The sequence below is a fragment of the Alosa alosa genome, chromosome 2 (genome assembly GCF_017589495.1).
Source record: "Alosa alosa isolate M-15738 ecotype Scorff River chromosome 2, AALO_Geno_1.1, whole genome shotgun sequence".
Lineage (NCBI taxonomy): Eukaryota > Metazoa > Chordata > Actinopteri > Clupeiformes > Clupeidae > Alosa > Alosa alosa.
This window is the reverse complement of record NC_063190.1, coordinates 18324256-18338252: the sequence shown is the minus strand read 5'-3', so window position 1 is coordinate 18338252 and position 13997 is coordinate 18324256. Positions and strand designations below refer to the sequence as shown.

General features: G+C 39.3%; 1 long non-coding RNA gene across 1 annotated transcript; it reads left to right on the top strand.

The window, feature by feature from the left end:
- The first annotated feature begins 739 nt into the window (after nt 1–739).
- Nucleotides 740–12420, top strand: LOC125291201. The gene is made up of 3 exons (XR_007192949.1): nt 740–921; nt 11717–11816; nt 12269–12420. It is a non-coding gene; the product is annotated as an uncharacterized LOC125291201 (long non-coding RNA).
- The last annotated feature ends 1577 nt before the right edge of the window (nt 12421–13997 follow it).

Below are 13997 nucleotides of genomic sequence, written 5' to 3'. Positions count from 1 at the left end.
ACAATGACAGTTACATCTTGGGAGGAATGAATAAATTATTTTTTTATTCAGCACATTTTGTCTTTTCACAGTTTTTTCTGACCAGAAAAATGAGAAAGAACAGACATAGCAAAAATGCTCATTTTGAGAACTAGATTTAGCATTTTGTTGTCCAGTGTGTAATGATTGATTAAAGAGTGTTTTTGAATTGGCAACAAGTTGTAGTGTTTGAAGGCAAGATTTGCTTTTGCTGCATGTTTTAAGTGTTTTGATAGAGTAACAGCCTTTTGCAAGCAAAATGTGTCATTTTGTCCAGAGTGCTTTTGTTCAGACACTGGTGTTAACTGTTTTGAGAACGTGATGTCAGAGTTGCTTTGGATGAAAGCGTCTGCTAAATGTAAATGTAAATTTCAGTGACTTAAAAATGGGCAATGGTGACAATGGGGAGACTGTTTCTACATCACCTTCTTTATTTGCCATCCAACTTGCCTATTTATTTGATCTTATCAGAGAATGTCTAATAAGGACGGGCTCTGATCTTATCTTGACCTGCGTCCAAGACACACATTCGATGACGTCACGCTACCCATGACACGTTCCAGTCATTTAGAACGTTTGGATTTAATGAGGTGTGAAATAACAAACCAGAGCCATATCTTTGCTCTGGAAATAACCATTTAACATACACAATATTTAGCAGTATTATTTCACAACAAATTGATTTATTCTCATGACTTTTACTCAGATGTTTACTGTGAAATAAACATGTAGTGAAATTTGAATTGCACTTGAACCACACAGCACTGTGGGGCGATTTTTAACGTTCACTCCCAGCCACCCCTGACCTGACTGACTTTTCAACTCACTCTGGCAGATCCACCAGTGACTTCAACCATCACTTTTCTGCATGTGTCTGCAAACTCTGCCGTCATCATATCCAAGGTAGGAATTACAATACTTTTGTATGCCAATTGAAAACGGGAATTTATTATAAATATAGAGTTTCATAATGTAATGTTAACTAAAACAGTTAGTCATGTTAGAACTAGCTAGCAATTACCTAGCGAGCTAATAATCGCTAACGTTGACTGAGTTAATGTTAACTTTTCCCATAGCTAACTTCACCATTAAGTGGAATATCTGGAATGGTAGTTAATATCATATCCAACAATACGTCTGTGTAAGATGTCGTTGTGAATGTAGTTTTAGTTTGAATGAAATATCAGGCGCTAGTAAGTTAGCTACATTTAAAGTGGCTGCTAACACAGATGAGAGTTGTTAATGGCCTAGCTGCTAGCAGCTAGCTAGGTAGATAACATTATTTACATTTAATATGCATGTAGTGTTGATATAAATGGAAAGAGGACCAGTAAAACAAATGAATGTAGTAATAGATATGTAAGTTATCCTGCACCCTGATTTAAGGAACTGCAGTTTAGTATAGCCATTGTCATTAACAGATTATAATGGATGTGAATGGGGGCAATTTGGGGAATTGGGGTATGATGCACTTTAGGTTGTGAAGGGTAGTAGTCCATGAGCCACAGGCCCAAAAAGGGGCGTGTCACTACCACTTGCGGGGGCAAATTCTCACTATATTTTTCTGAAAGCTACATATCTCTGGAGTATAAAATGGTATGATAGCAAATTGGATCTTGTAGCTTTGTGGCTGTACAGGCCTTCAAAGTTGACCTCTGATTTGAAAAAAGGAAATTCCGCCTATTGGCTTTTTTTTTTGTTAAACCACTCATAAGAGCCCAGAAAATAATCAAACCTCATTATTACTGATGTATATGTGGTGTTTGATGTTGGCATACATATTTTGAATCATTATGTGATTTTGCCCTTCATTTTGGTTGATAAAATTCAAGATTTATGTGTAATAATGAGCAAATCTACATTTTCAGAGACACAACGTGTTGCAGCACTAATTGAAATGCCCACTACCTCATTAATCAATGTATTTATACCTTCCTACCTCCCAGCAGAGACTTGAAATACAAATGATTACATAGGTCTGCATTGCTATGCTATTTAGTATTTGTAAATGTACTATTCGGAAACACCCCAAAATTCAGTAAATTCGTATTTTATTGAAACTACCCATAAGAGATATTCCAAGAGATCAAAACATCATGATTACCAATCACATATTACCTTTACATTCAAGGAATACCATATGAAAATTGTTCACCACATGTACCCAGCTTAACATAAATATTATAATTTTATAATGTCCAGGGCACATGAAATACATACAGTAATTTCCTGTGTATTAGCCGTATTGTGTATAAGCCACAGGACAGTGTTTTATGCAAGTTAAAAAAACAATATACCATATTAACTGCCCCCGTGTATTAACCTCATAGCTGAAGAAATTTTGCTAAATCAATGTATAAGCTGCAGCTAATAGTTGGGAAATTATGGTAATTGCATCACAGGTGCTAAAATGATCTATATTATACATTTCAGTTGTACTTTTGACTAGTAAGAATGTGGGAATGAGATGTAGATGAACTGGTTGGTGAAAATATTCATACTTTACACATTGTTATCATTATGTACAATTATTATTATTATTATTATTATTATTATTATTATTATTATTATACTTAAAATTGTCTTACATCTGATGTTAAAATAATTTCCATTGAAAAGAAATAATAACTATTTTCCAAGACTTGATCTACAAGTACATACATTTACAACAGTTTAAAAAATTCTACACAGTTAGATCTGATGAGACAGAAACTGAAATTGGATCAATCCATTTGCAGAGGAACATGAGTTCATTTGCATATCTACAGCAGCAAAAGCAACACAAGAGGTTAGAGATGAACTGATTCAGGCTCATACTACAGGCAAAGATCATGACATAGAGGCTGGAGACAGATACACCTAAGCACAAATTCCATGACAGAGCAAAAATTAAAGACATGAGAGAAGTCTTTTGTCACCCTCTTGGACCTTGGCAACACCTGAGGGGACCCCAAGGAAAACCTCTAAAGCAGCACTTGCAAAGCATTTGCAGAAACTTGCATCACTATCAGATAATCTTCCAGATGAATATAATACAGCAACAATCATTGATGGAATTTCTCTGGTCCAGAAGGTCAATAACAATGTCTCAACTTATGCAGACATTGCTGCTGTTATTCATAGCATGATCCGTAAAGAGGCAAAGCAGAGGCAGATCATTTTTTTAGATTAAATTAGATTAGATTTATTGTCATTGTGCAGAGAACAAGTACAGAGACAACGAAATGCAGTTTGCGTCTAACCAGAAGTGCAAAAAAGCAGAAAAGTGCAATGTGATATAATGTACACAGTATAGGCAGGTGGTGCATAGACAGGACAATAAATATAGTGCAGCGTAGACAGTAGTATACAGTTGAAAGTGGTTTAGAGTAGCATAAAATAAATATAAATATGTGCAGTGTATTAGCAGTTACCTTATGAGAGCAGAATAAATATCTAATAATAATACAACATGTACAGGTGCAATGTAGAGGCGGTACCATTATAGTGGTTAGTATAGTGCTTTCCGGTCGTGGGCAGAGCAGTTGCCATACCAAACTGTGACACAGTTGGTGAGGATGCTCTCGATGTTGCAGCGGTAGACGTTCACCAGGATCTGAGGAGACAGATGGACCTCAGAAAGAAGAGAAAGAGGTGATAGAGGGTAGAGGTGTTGAGGGTCCAGAAGAGGTCCTCAGAGATGTGGACACCCAGAAAGTTGAAGCTGGTGACATGGTCCACCTCAGTCCTGTTGATGGGAATGGGTGTGTGTGTGCTAGCTTTAGACTTCCTGAAGTCCACAATGAGCTCTTTGGTCACGGTGTTGAGAGCCAGGTTGTTATCAGTGCACCACGATGTTAGGGGCTGGACCTCCTCCATGTAGGCCGTCTCATCGTTATTGCTGATGAGCCCAATCACCGTAGTGTCATCTGCAAGCTTGACAATGGTGTTAGAGCCATGTACAGGTGTGCAGTCGTAGGTGAAGAGGGAGTAGAGGAGAGGGCTCAGCACACATCCCTGTGGTACACTGGTGTTCGATGGTTGAGGAGGTGCGATTATCTAAACTAACAGACTGAGGTCTGTTGGTGAGGAAGTCCAGAATCCATAAGTTTGTTTTTTCTTTTATCACATACACATATATTGGTAGACGTTTTTTCTTTACCTTGACATGTTTCGATGTATACTTCCGTCTTCATCAGAAGGTCACACGGTGGAGTAGTGTGACGCGTTTTTATCAGCTGATGTTGTTACGGAGGTGTGATCCACCTGTCAGTTTTTTGACAGGTGGACCACACCTCCTGCATGCCAGAGTCATTAAGCAGGAGAACAACCGATACCACCGCTGGATAAAAGAGGCGATTGAAATAAGAAAGCGGAGCCCAAAGACGATGAACAGAGATGAGGGAGCATATATGCTCTCCCATACCTGGAGTGCCGTCCTCGGGAGCGGCGGACTGACAGCAGGAGGTGTGGTCCACCTGTCAAAAAACTGACACCTCTGTAACAACATCAGCTGATAAAAATGTGTCACACTACTCTCTAGTACACACTACTTCTGATGAAGATGGAAGTATACGTCGAAACATGTCAAAGTAAAGAAAAAACATCTACCAATATATGTGTATGAGATAAAAGAAAAACCAAACTTATTTATCTCAAGTGTAGACACAATGAATGCAATACAAGTAGTCCAGAATCAGGTTACAGAGGGAGGTATTGATGCCCAGTTCACTGAGTTTGGTGATCAGTTTGGAGGGGATGATGGTGTTGAACGCTGAGCTGAAGTCAATGAACAGCATTCTTACATAGGTGTTGCTATTGTCAAGGTGGGACAGGGCAGAGTGAAGTGCCATAGAGATGGCATCCTCTGTGCTCCTGTTCTGACGATGAATTCAATGAATACATTAAAGATCCTTTGTACTCGTTTCAGCTACAATTTAAAAAACATTTGTACTGCAGACCTATATGTCATCATTTAACATTAATTTCAACTCGCAATTGAAAGTAAGGAAGGTAGAATAGTAATGATCAATAAGGTCTGCATTCAGGTATTGCCATAACACGTTGCTCTGAAAACTCAAATTAGCTTTTTTTTTGCACATAAATCTTGAATTTTATCAACCAAAATGAAGAGCAAAATCACATAATGAGTCAAAATATGTATGCCAACATCAAGCACCACATATGAATCAGTAATAATAAGATTTGTATTATTTTCTGGGCTCTTATGAGTGTTTTAACAAAAAAAGCCAATAGGCGGAATTTCCTTTTTTTCAAATCAGAGGCCTGTACAGCCACAAAGCTACAAGATCCAACTTGCTATCATACCATTTTATACTCCAGAGATATGTAGCTTTCAGAAAAATATAGTGAGAATTTGCCCCCCCAAGTGGTAGTGACGACCCCCTGTGGCTCATGGACCATAGTATAGTGTTTGGCTATGGCTACATGTTCTTTATTTCATAGCCCTTATTTGCCCCTTGTTTGATGTACCTGATTTGCGACGAACTATGTGTTTATTTAAGATGCATATGAGTGTAGTAGTGCTTCAGTGATGGTCTTTTTATGTTCTGTGTGTTTTGCAAGTTATTAAGTGTGCTTGCAAAGCAGCACACTTATTGTTCTTCTTAAGTTTTATTATTATTTTTCCCGTCTCCCTAATTTTTTGTCAGCCCTAGCGCCTAGGCCCTTTGAGACAGAGACACCGTTCCAACTTTAAAACGTCCGGTCAGTACCGGTGTAAGTTGGTCGCGAAGATGACGTCAGGTGGGCGTGCCGTTCGTCCGCCATATTGGATTGAACAGAAAGCGAAACTAAATTTTCACAGGTCACAAATTTGGTCCGAACGCCACGAAACTTGACGTACATTATACTCCAGTGTGAGAGTGCATAGGCAAAAAAAAAAAAAGAAATATTCCAAAAGTTTCCATCATTTGGCAAACCACCCACGGGTATTTGGTAACTCACACCATTAACCTTTTTACCATTCACCTTCTATCACAATGCCTTCCATGTATGCACAATGTCTCAGAGCAGACACAATGTCTCCAGGCAACCTTGCCCAATCATGAAATCCTGGCTCTGCCATGGGATAGTATGGACTTACGAACTGAAATAGCAAGGAGAACAGTAGCTATATATAGCTTACATAATTGAGTTGTTTTCACATTGACGGTATTCAAATTAAATTTTTCATTATTGTTAAATATCATGATGGGAGAGTATTATTAAAAATGTTACAAGTATGCAAATGCATATGTTTACGGGCATTTAGGTTTTACTGTGTTGTTTTGTTGTAAAGACATGCAAGGCATTCTGGGCAGAATGAACAGTGGTCGGCAGCACTCCATAGGCTACGTGATTAATATGAATAGGTGTTTCTGTAAACCTAGGGATAATAAACAGCTATCTCTGTTACAAAAACGAGCTGGTAATCGCTCATTGAAGAGGGTACTATGATAAAAAGATTGCTTTCCTAAAAGCATGGAGTTGACGAAAAGAATAAACAATCAATGTCACGTTAATGTTAAATAGCCTAGAACTATCTGAACGCTTAGGTGGCAACGTTGTATTACATTTCACTAGTGTAGCCTACTTGAAATACGATTGTGAGATTCCCAAGTAAGGAAGGTGCAAATATTATGTAATTTATCATGGGAAATTATTGGAAATGTTATTTCTTGTTTATTCTAATTGCAAACCACACACATCCATTCGAATCACACGCATTACACATTTAATACTGAAAGACTGTCATTTCGTTTATTTGATGTTGCCTTAGCAACACAGCCTTCAGAGCAAAGATTCTAGAACAGGGCGTCAGAGAGACACGTTTTGAGTTTGTGGCCAAGAACCTAAAATATCGGTTTCCATGTGCTGGATGGTGTGCGTCCTTTATGAAAGTAAGTGTTTTATACAGTTAACGTTACAGACATAATGAGTCATGTTGTAGTGGTCAACATAAATGTGCCCCTTCTGTTATTAGAATGCTAAGCGGAGAAGCATGCTAAGCAGAGATTTAGTATCATTAATTTCTTGTGTGGCTAGCTATAGGGAGGAGGAGATGTAGTGCTATGTTGCTAATTGGGATTTATGTTGTTTAAGCGTAATGCCATGGTCATTTGATATGAGATGCTTGCACTCGTGAACCGTCGCCACGTGTAACTTTAGGACTGCTATTTTTTTTTTACTAACAGTAATTCACGAAGCACTTTAGCCCTAAAAGTAGCACCTACGTCTGTGACGGCTTAAAAGAAGTGGCAAGGACTCCTAACTCCACCAACAACCAAAACTAGCCTACTCATTGTCAACATGTACATGAAATGTAACGTTTCATGTGGATCAAATTAAAATGTTTTCTTTGCAAACGTAAGCATAGGCATATGGTGACAGATTAATTTATCATGACCGCCAAGCAAGAAATGCCGGGCGTCATATAGGTTTAGTCAGATTTTTTTTTTTTTTCGTGATGCCCAAATTTCCGTCAATGATTCCGGGACACTGAAAGACCGGGTACACCTAAACTTTGGTGGTCATGTAACCCCACATGGATAGCATGGAACCATCGTTTTCGTTTTGATCTGTAGCTCCCCGCTGAATTGGACCCCAAAGGAGGGTAGGGCAGACACAGTTTTCTGTGAATATCTCGAAAACCGTAGGGTTTAGGAGGACCTTTTTTTTTTTTGTATGTTGATCTCAGGGGGCCATGTCAACCCATTCCATAACCACTCATTTCATGTATAGCGCCACCTAGTTAAACACAAAAAGTAAAAAATGAGGTGGTGTAATTGAAGGTATCTGTGACCTAACATAGTCAAAACTGCACGAAATTGGAAGTGTAGGATCATTATGACACCCTCTGTATGCACGCCAAGTTTTGTGGAATTCCGTTCATGGGGGCCACACAATAAATTAATTTATGTTACTATACACCAACTGGCCTGTAGGTGGGCGGAAACAGTTTTCTGTGAATATCTCGAGAACCGTAGGGCCTAGGAGGTCCACCTTTTTTTTGTATGTTGGTCTTAAGGGGGCATGTCAACCCATCCCATTACCACTTATTTCATGTATAGCGCCACCTAGTTAAAAATTAAAAGAATTAGGTGTTTTCATCTCAATATCTCTGGCTGACAAGGTCAAAACTGCACGAAATTAAAAGTGTAGGATCATTATGACACCCTCTGAATGCATGCCAAGTTTTGTGTACTTTCGTTCATGGGGGGCCTTACAATAAAATAATTTATGTGTACATTTAGTGACGTACACCAACAAGGATTCCCGGGACACTGAAAGACCGGGTACACAAAACTTGGTGGGCATGTACCCCCCACATGGATAGCATGGAACCGTCATTTTTCGTTTTCATCTGCAGCCCCCCCGCTGGACTGGACCCCCCGAAAGGAGGGTAGGGCAGACACAGTTCTCTGTGAATCTTTTATGGTATGTTGGTCTCAAGGGCCCACATCAACCTGGCTCATAATCACTCATTTGTGATTTGCCCCGGTAAAAAATGAAAATCAGTAGGATTAAAAGAAAGCCAAAATAAATATTCATCATCATCATCATGGCTGCATTTTCAGTATTGGTGGTGAAGTAGTCGTTTGTCCACTAGATGGCGATCGTTGCAGTGAGGCGTAATTTTGTTTGAAGTTAAAAGTGGGTTGGAAAAACAATGGACGCTTCATACAAGGACTGTAATTTACCGCAGCTTAACATCTAATAAGGATGGGACGATGTTCACATGAAGTGTAATTCCCATTTCTTCTTGAAGCGAAATAAATCTGAGGATGTTTATCGGACATGCTTGGTTTTTACTGCAGGTACGTTAATCTTGTAATATCAATAAGGACCTAGGTAATGTTACCGTTAGCGTTGGTTGAGTGATGGAGGCATTTGATTTATTGCATTTGTAGAAAACTATAAATGCGGTTATACCAAGCAAATGTATAGCAGCACTGTTTGTATCTTCGACTGTCATTTATTGCACGTGCTACAAAATCATTCTGTGCAATGGAAGATTTACCAACGTTACACGGTCTGATACAGTTTTGCCTATACATCGTGAGACTGAGGCGCCTGTTTATTTTGTTTTAAGTGCGTGCAGGGTGTGAGGGGGAATCGATGTGCTTTGATTGCAGCTTGGTAGTTGTAGTCTGTGAAATTAAAAAAAAACGCGTGTGTGTGAAGTATCCAAACAATGACACCTTCATTTCATTATGGCTGCTTTAGCAAAACACCTTAAGTTACTGTGTAGTGGGTCCCATTTAGAAGTGGCTACTTCATTCGCGCTTTCCTTGACTCATGGAGCTGCGTGAATGTTATTACAACTTTCGCCCGCGATATGACAGTTTAAGTCCACTTGATACTGTAAGGCGTAAGCCATTGGTTTCCAAAGGAGATTTTATTTGTGTCGCCAGCATAGCCTATTGACAATTTATGTTGTAAATAGGCCTACCTTATAATCCTACCTGTAGTTTAGGGAAGCTAACAGCTTTCTATTAGGATCTAGTTTGTTAGTTACCGTTTTGTCATAACTCCCTGATGCATTTTTGCATTTAGAATAGCCAGAGCGTGTATATCTCAATCGGAAAATTAAACAATATCGGGTGCCTATGGACTAGGCTGGGTGAACCCAGCCTGATCTGCCCGCTATTTATTTTTTGATTTCTTAAAAGATTGAGCTTGGTCTGATGAAAGCCAGACTAGCCATGGACCTCAGTTAAACAATGCAAGGGAACATGAATCAGCCTATATTTGCACTAACAATACCGGACAAAAGCTCTTCAACTTTGGCCCGTTAAAATGTGTATGAACAGTCTAGCTTAACGCATTTCATCAAGGCCCATTTGGACATGTCAGTTATTTGCACCACTGGTTAGATGTAAAACAGCATTTCGTTTCAGACTAGGCTACTGTTACTTAATTTGTGCATTAACAATAACGTTTCAGACTACTGTTACTTAATTTGTGCATTGACAATAAAGTATTACATGAACTAAAGATTACTAAAATCTTATGTAGAAGAAGAAACATTCACAAAAAATCCATCCATCCAAAATGACCTTTGTTTTTTGATAGCTGTTGAAAATGGCATGGAACTGACAGAGATGTTTTTGTTTAAAAATACATAAAAAATAAATAAATAAATAAATAAATAACATTATGCTGATACCTTTTGCTTTTCCCAAATACAATGTAGCCTACAGGTGTAAGTGACCTTTCATCAATCCAGTTGCAATGGATGAACTGTGATGAACTGCCCTGCTTGTGATTGTTTAGAGATTTTAAAGGTTTTATAACAATTCTACATCTTCTTTGGCTATTCTACAATCTATTCACCTTTTCAGCACCAGTAGGGTACTTTCTGTGCAGCCGCACACACACACTCAGGCATGCCAAACAAGCATACACAAAAGTTTCAAGAGTGGGGGATGGAGTAAAATATGGAGACAAATTGAAGTGTGATTTATTTTCGCGGAACGGATGTACAGGACTGAGCGGCAGTCATATTTTGTACCGCTATGCGGTACATCTAGTTAATGCTGCTGTGTGAATCACGGTAAGCGCGAATGAAGTAGCCACTTCTTAATGGGACCCACTGTATGGAAGTGGGATAAGTAAAATAGAGATGTTTTAAATAAGATAAGGAATTCTACGATATGCCCGCTTGACAACGGCAGAGATAGAACTGGCCTTTGGCCATAGCAACCATCCATTTAGAACGACTGGCCTTCATAGCAACCAAAGATCTGAGCTGTGTTGCAATGTGAGGCAAAGTATAGAAAGGTGATGAAACATACAGAGACAGGTCAAGAAATATAGTGCAATGTAGACAGTAGTATACAGTTGATTTACAGGCGGTGGTTTAGAGTAATATGAAGTATTCCTTTATTCTGAGATAGGCTACATCAATAGGCTCTCAAAACAACCCCAGGCTCACAAAACAATCCCAAACAGACATACGGTCTTTATAGAGCAAATCCATATAGATTATTTGTCAAATAAACCAGTAAAACATAATTTGTGGGATGGAATATATAACATTCACACTCATAGCTCATATTTTTTTTAAATAAATCAGTGAAAAAGTATCCTGACAAACAAGTAGCTTTTTAATGCCTTGGTCATATTTCATAATTTCAATTCCTCTGTAGGTTACCTGATAGCCCAGTTTGAGAGGCGCAAGACACGTGACATTATTTATTTTTGCAGCCAATCACTGCTGTCATTTTATTTTATTGATTTGATCTCAGTCATAGAAGCTAAATTCGAAGGCAGGCCAAAGGTAAACTCCAACGAATCACATTCAACCCGCAAGCCAATAGTTGAACAGCCCTCTCCTAGAGCTTTTGGGATATTGCCACTGCTCCAACACTGAAAGGCACCGTTACAATGCCTGGATCAAGCCAGGTTCAGCATAGCGTATGCCACTGTCTGCTCACGTTGCTGACCGGACCAGGGCAAGCACACTTTCGCAGTTCCCGCCGGAAATGCAGTCTAGTTAATCTAAGTCTCCCTCTGTTCGTCTCTGTTTGCAGGCGTTGTGCGTGAAAAAAAATGCGTGTGCGTGATGTTGCTCCCCTGCCAAGAATAGCGTAGGACCGACCCTGCACACATACACCTATAGAAAATGCACAAGTAGAATCACATATAGCATTATGATATGTGTGCATATATTTGTGTCTGTAACTGTGACTAGTTTGTTGATATGATTGTGTAGTGGGCTCCATCAACCATCCGGGGCAAAGTCAGTCTGTCCTGATTGCACTACCTGCTAATTGATGACGTCTAGAAGCCATGGCTGGTGCCCTCCACGTGTCGTAAGTGTTTGTGTGTTTTGAATGTATTTATTTGTACCATGGTGAGGGTATGACTATGTTATGAATGCTTTGACATATGTGACATATGTGCAATGTAATGTATTAATACAGAAATTAATCATGATTATTGCAGCTACTGAAAATAGTCTTGATTTTGCAATATAGCCATGTTTACCATTGTGTTGGTGGCAATGTGAGCAGTGTTGTGAATATCTGCCAAACTAATCATAATCATTATTTCAAATGTATATTAACAGAGCCCTCACAAATAAACTGATATCAGGAATTAGCATACAGTAGATGGTGATGGTGGCAAGGGTGCCTTCACAATGTAATTATAATATTTGTTTGTACACCTGATTGACTTACCTTACTTATTTTTTAATGCTTCATTTTTTTTATCTCACTCAACAATGACAAGATGTATGGCAATTGCTGTTTTATTTTTTTAGGTGCCATCCAACAGTCTCAGTGTGGAGCCAAAGGCTGCTATTGCAGGTCAGATGGGAGACTATCTATGTTAGGCATCAGAAAGGTGGTGTATGCCCGAAGGCAGGAGCTGCTGCAGACAGTGTTCCGTTTAGGTATAGCGCCACCTAGTTAAAGGTGGGGGGCATTACAATAAAATAATTTATGTGTACATTTAGTGACGTACACCAACAAGGATTCCCGGGACACTGAAAGACCGGGGTACACAAAGCTTGGTGGGCATGTAACCCCACATGGATAGCATGGAACAGTCGTTTCGTTTTGATCTGTAGCCCCTCGCTGGACTGGACCCCCCGAAAGGAGGGTAGGGCAGACACAGTTCTCTGTGAATATCTTGAGAACCGTAGGGCCTAGGATGACCAATATTTTCCGTATGTTTGCCTCCAGGGGTCATGTTAACCCATTTCATGTGCACACATGTGCACAAACAGATACACACAAAAAATTTTTTTTTGCCTATTTGCGGCCCGTCATGTAGGCCTAGGCCTAGCCTATAAATGCAGTTGCATCCATTTGGCTTGGGGGGTGACAGGTCAATCATTTTGGCTTCCTGATAGGTCCAGTGTGTGTTCCGATCGCACCCCCCTGCCACACCCCTCAAGTGGATTTGTCCAAGCAGCCGCTAGTTCGAGTGCATGGTAGCCTAGGCTGTATAAGTGCCCTCCGCTGGCTGGTGTTCACATTATCGCAGTTTAACCGTAAACAGCAATCAGAGGTCTAGTTTTATTCCATAAATATATTGTTTTTATAGATGTTAGTTGCACGCGCTACCAAGAGCTTCCATTTACTGCACCATAGGCTACTGTAGTGCGGTTCTGTCAACATAAAAAAAACTGCGGGTAGCCTACAATTTTCGCACAACTTGGTGGAAAAGTGTAGCACAGGTTAAAGAAAACCCATTCATTTTTGAAGCTGATCCTACTCAAAAGGAACTTCAAAGTATTTCCCATATTAGGCCTAGCCTTTTAGCTCACTTTAGCTTTAGACAGTGAAAGTGAAACTTGGAAAGTGGTCTCTCCCCCGAGTGTTACATTAGATGCACAATCAATCGCGAGTCGATGCAGGTAAAAATCAACTGGTAGGTTAGTAACGAAGGTAGCCTAATTTTGCAAAATGTGATGACGGCATACAAACTAGGGCAAAAACGCTTAGTATAGCCTACACTTGTGGTGATAGCCTACAGTTAATGTGAATCGCGGACTATAACCAAAGTAAAGGAGAAGATTTGCACCAAATAAAGGCTGTGTTTGTGTTTCTACAACATGTTGGCACAAAACGTAATTTCTGTCAACTATGACGATGTCCATGTTCAGTAGCCTATATTTTAGGGAATCAGGGGGGGGATTTTTTTTATTTGGGGGTCGTCGGTCCAGTGGTGGGCCGCTCTGCGGTACATCTAGTTTACATTCAGAGTTGATTCACAGTGTCCCCATCAGACCCCAACTCCAGAGACAGCTGTACGCAATAAATAATGCAATCTATTTTTTTAAAGAAACTATATAATATAGTCAGCTCTTTTTTTGTTGTATATTCTGTAATTGTATGTTCATCATGCTAATGCCTGATCACAAGGCACTGCAGAGCTATAATTAGTTTATTATATATCATTCATATATTCATTAGGCTATTGATCAGTGATATTTGTTTATTAACAAGTGATTATTGTTTATTATTGCTATTTTCCTTACCTTA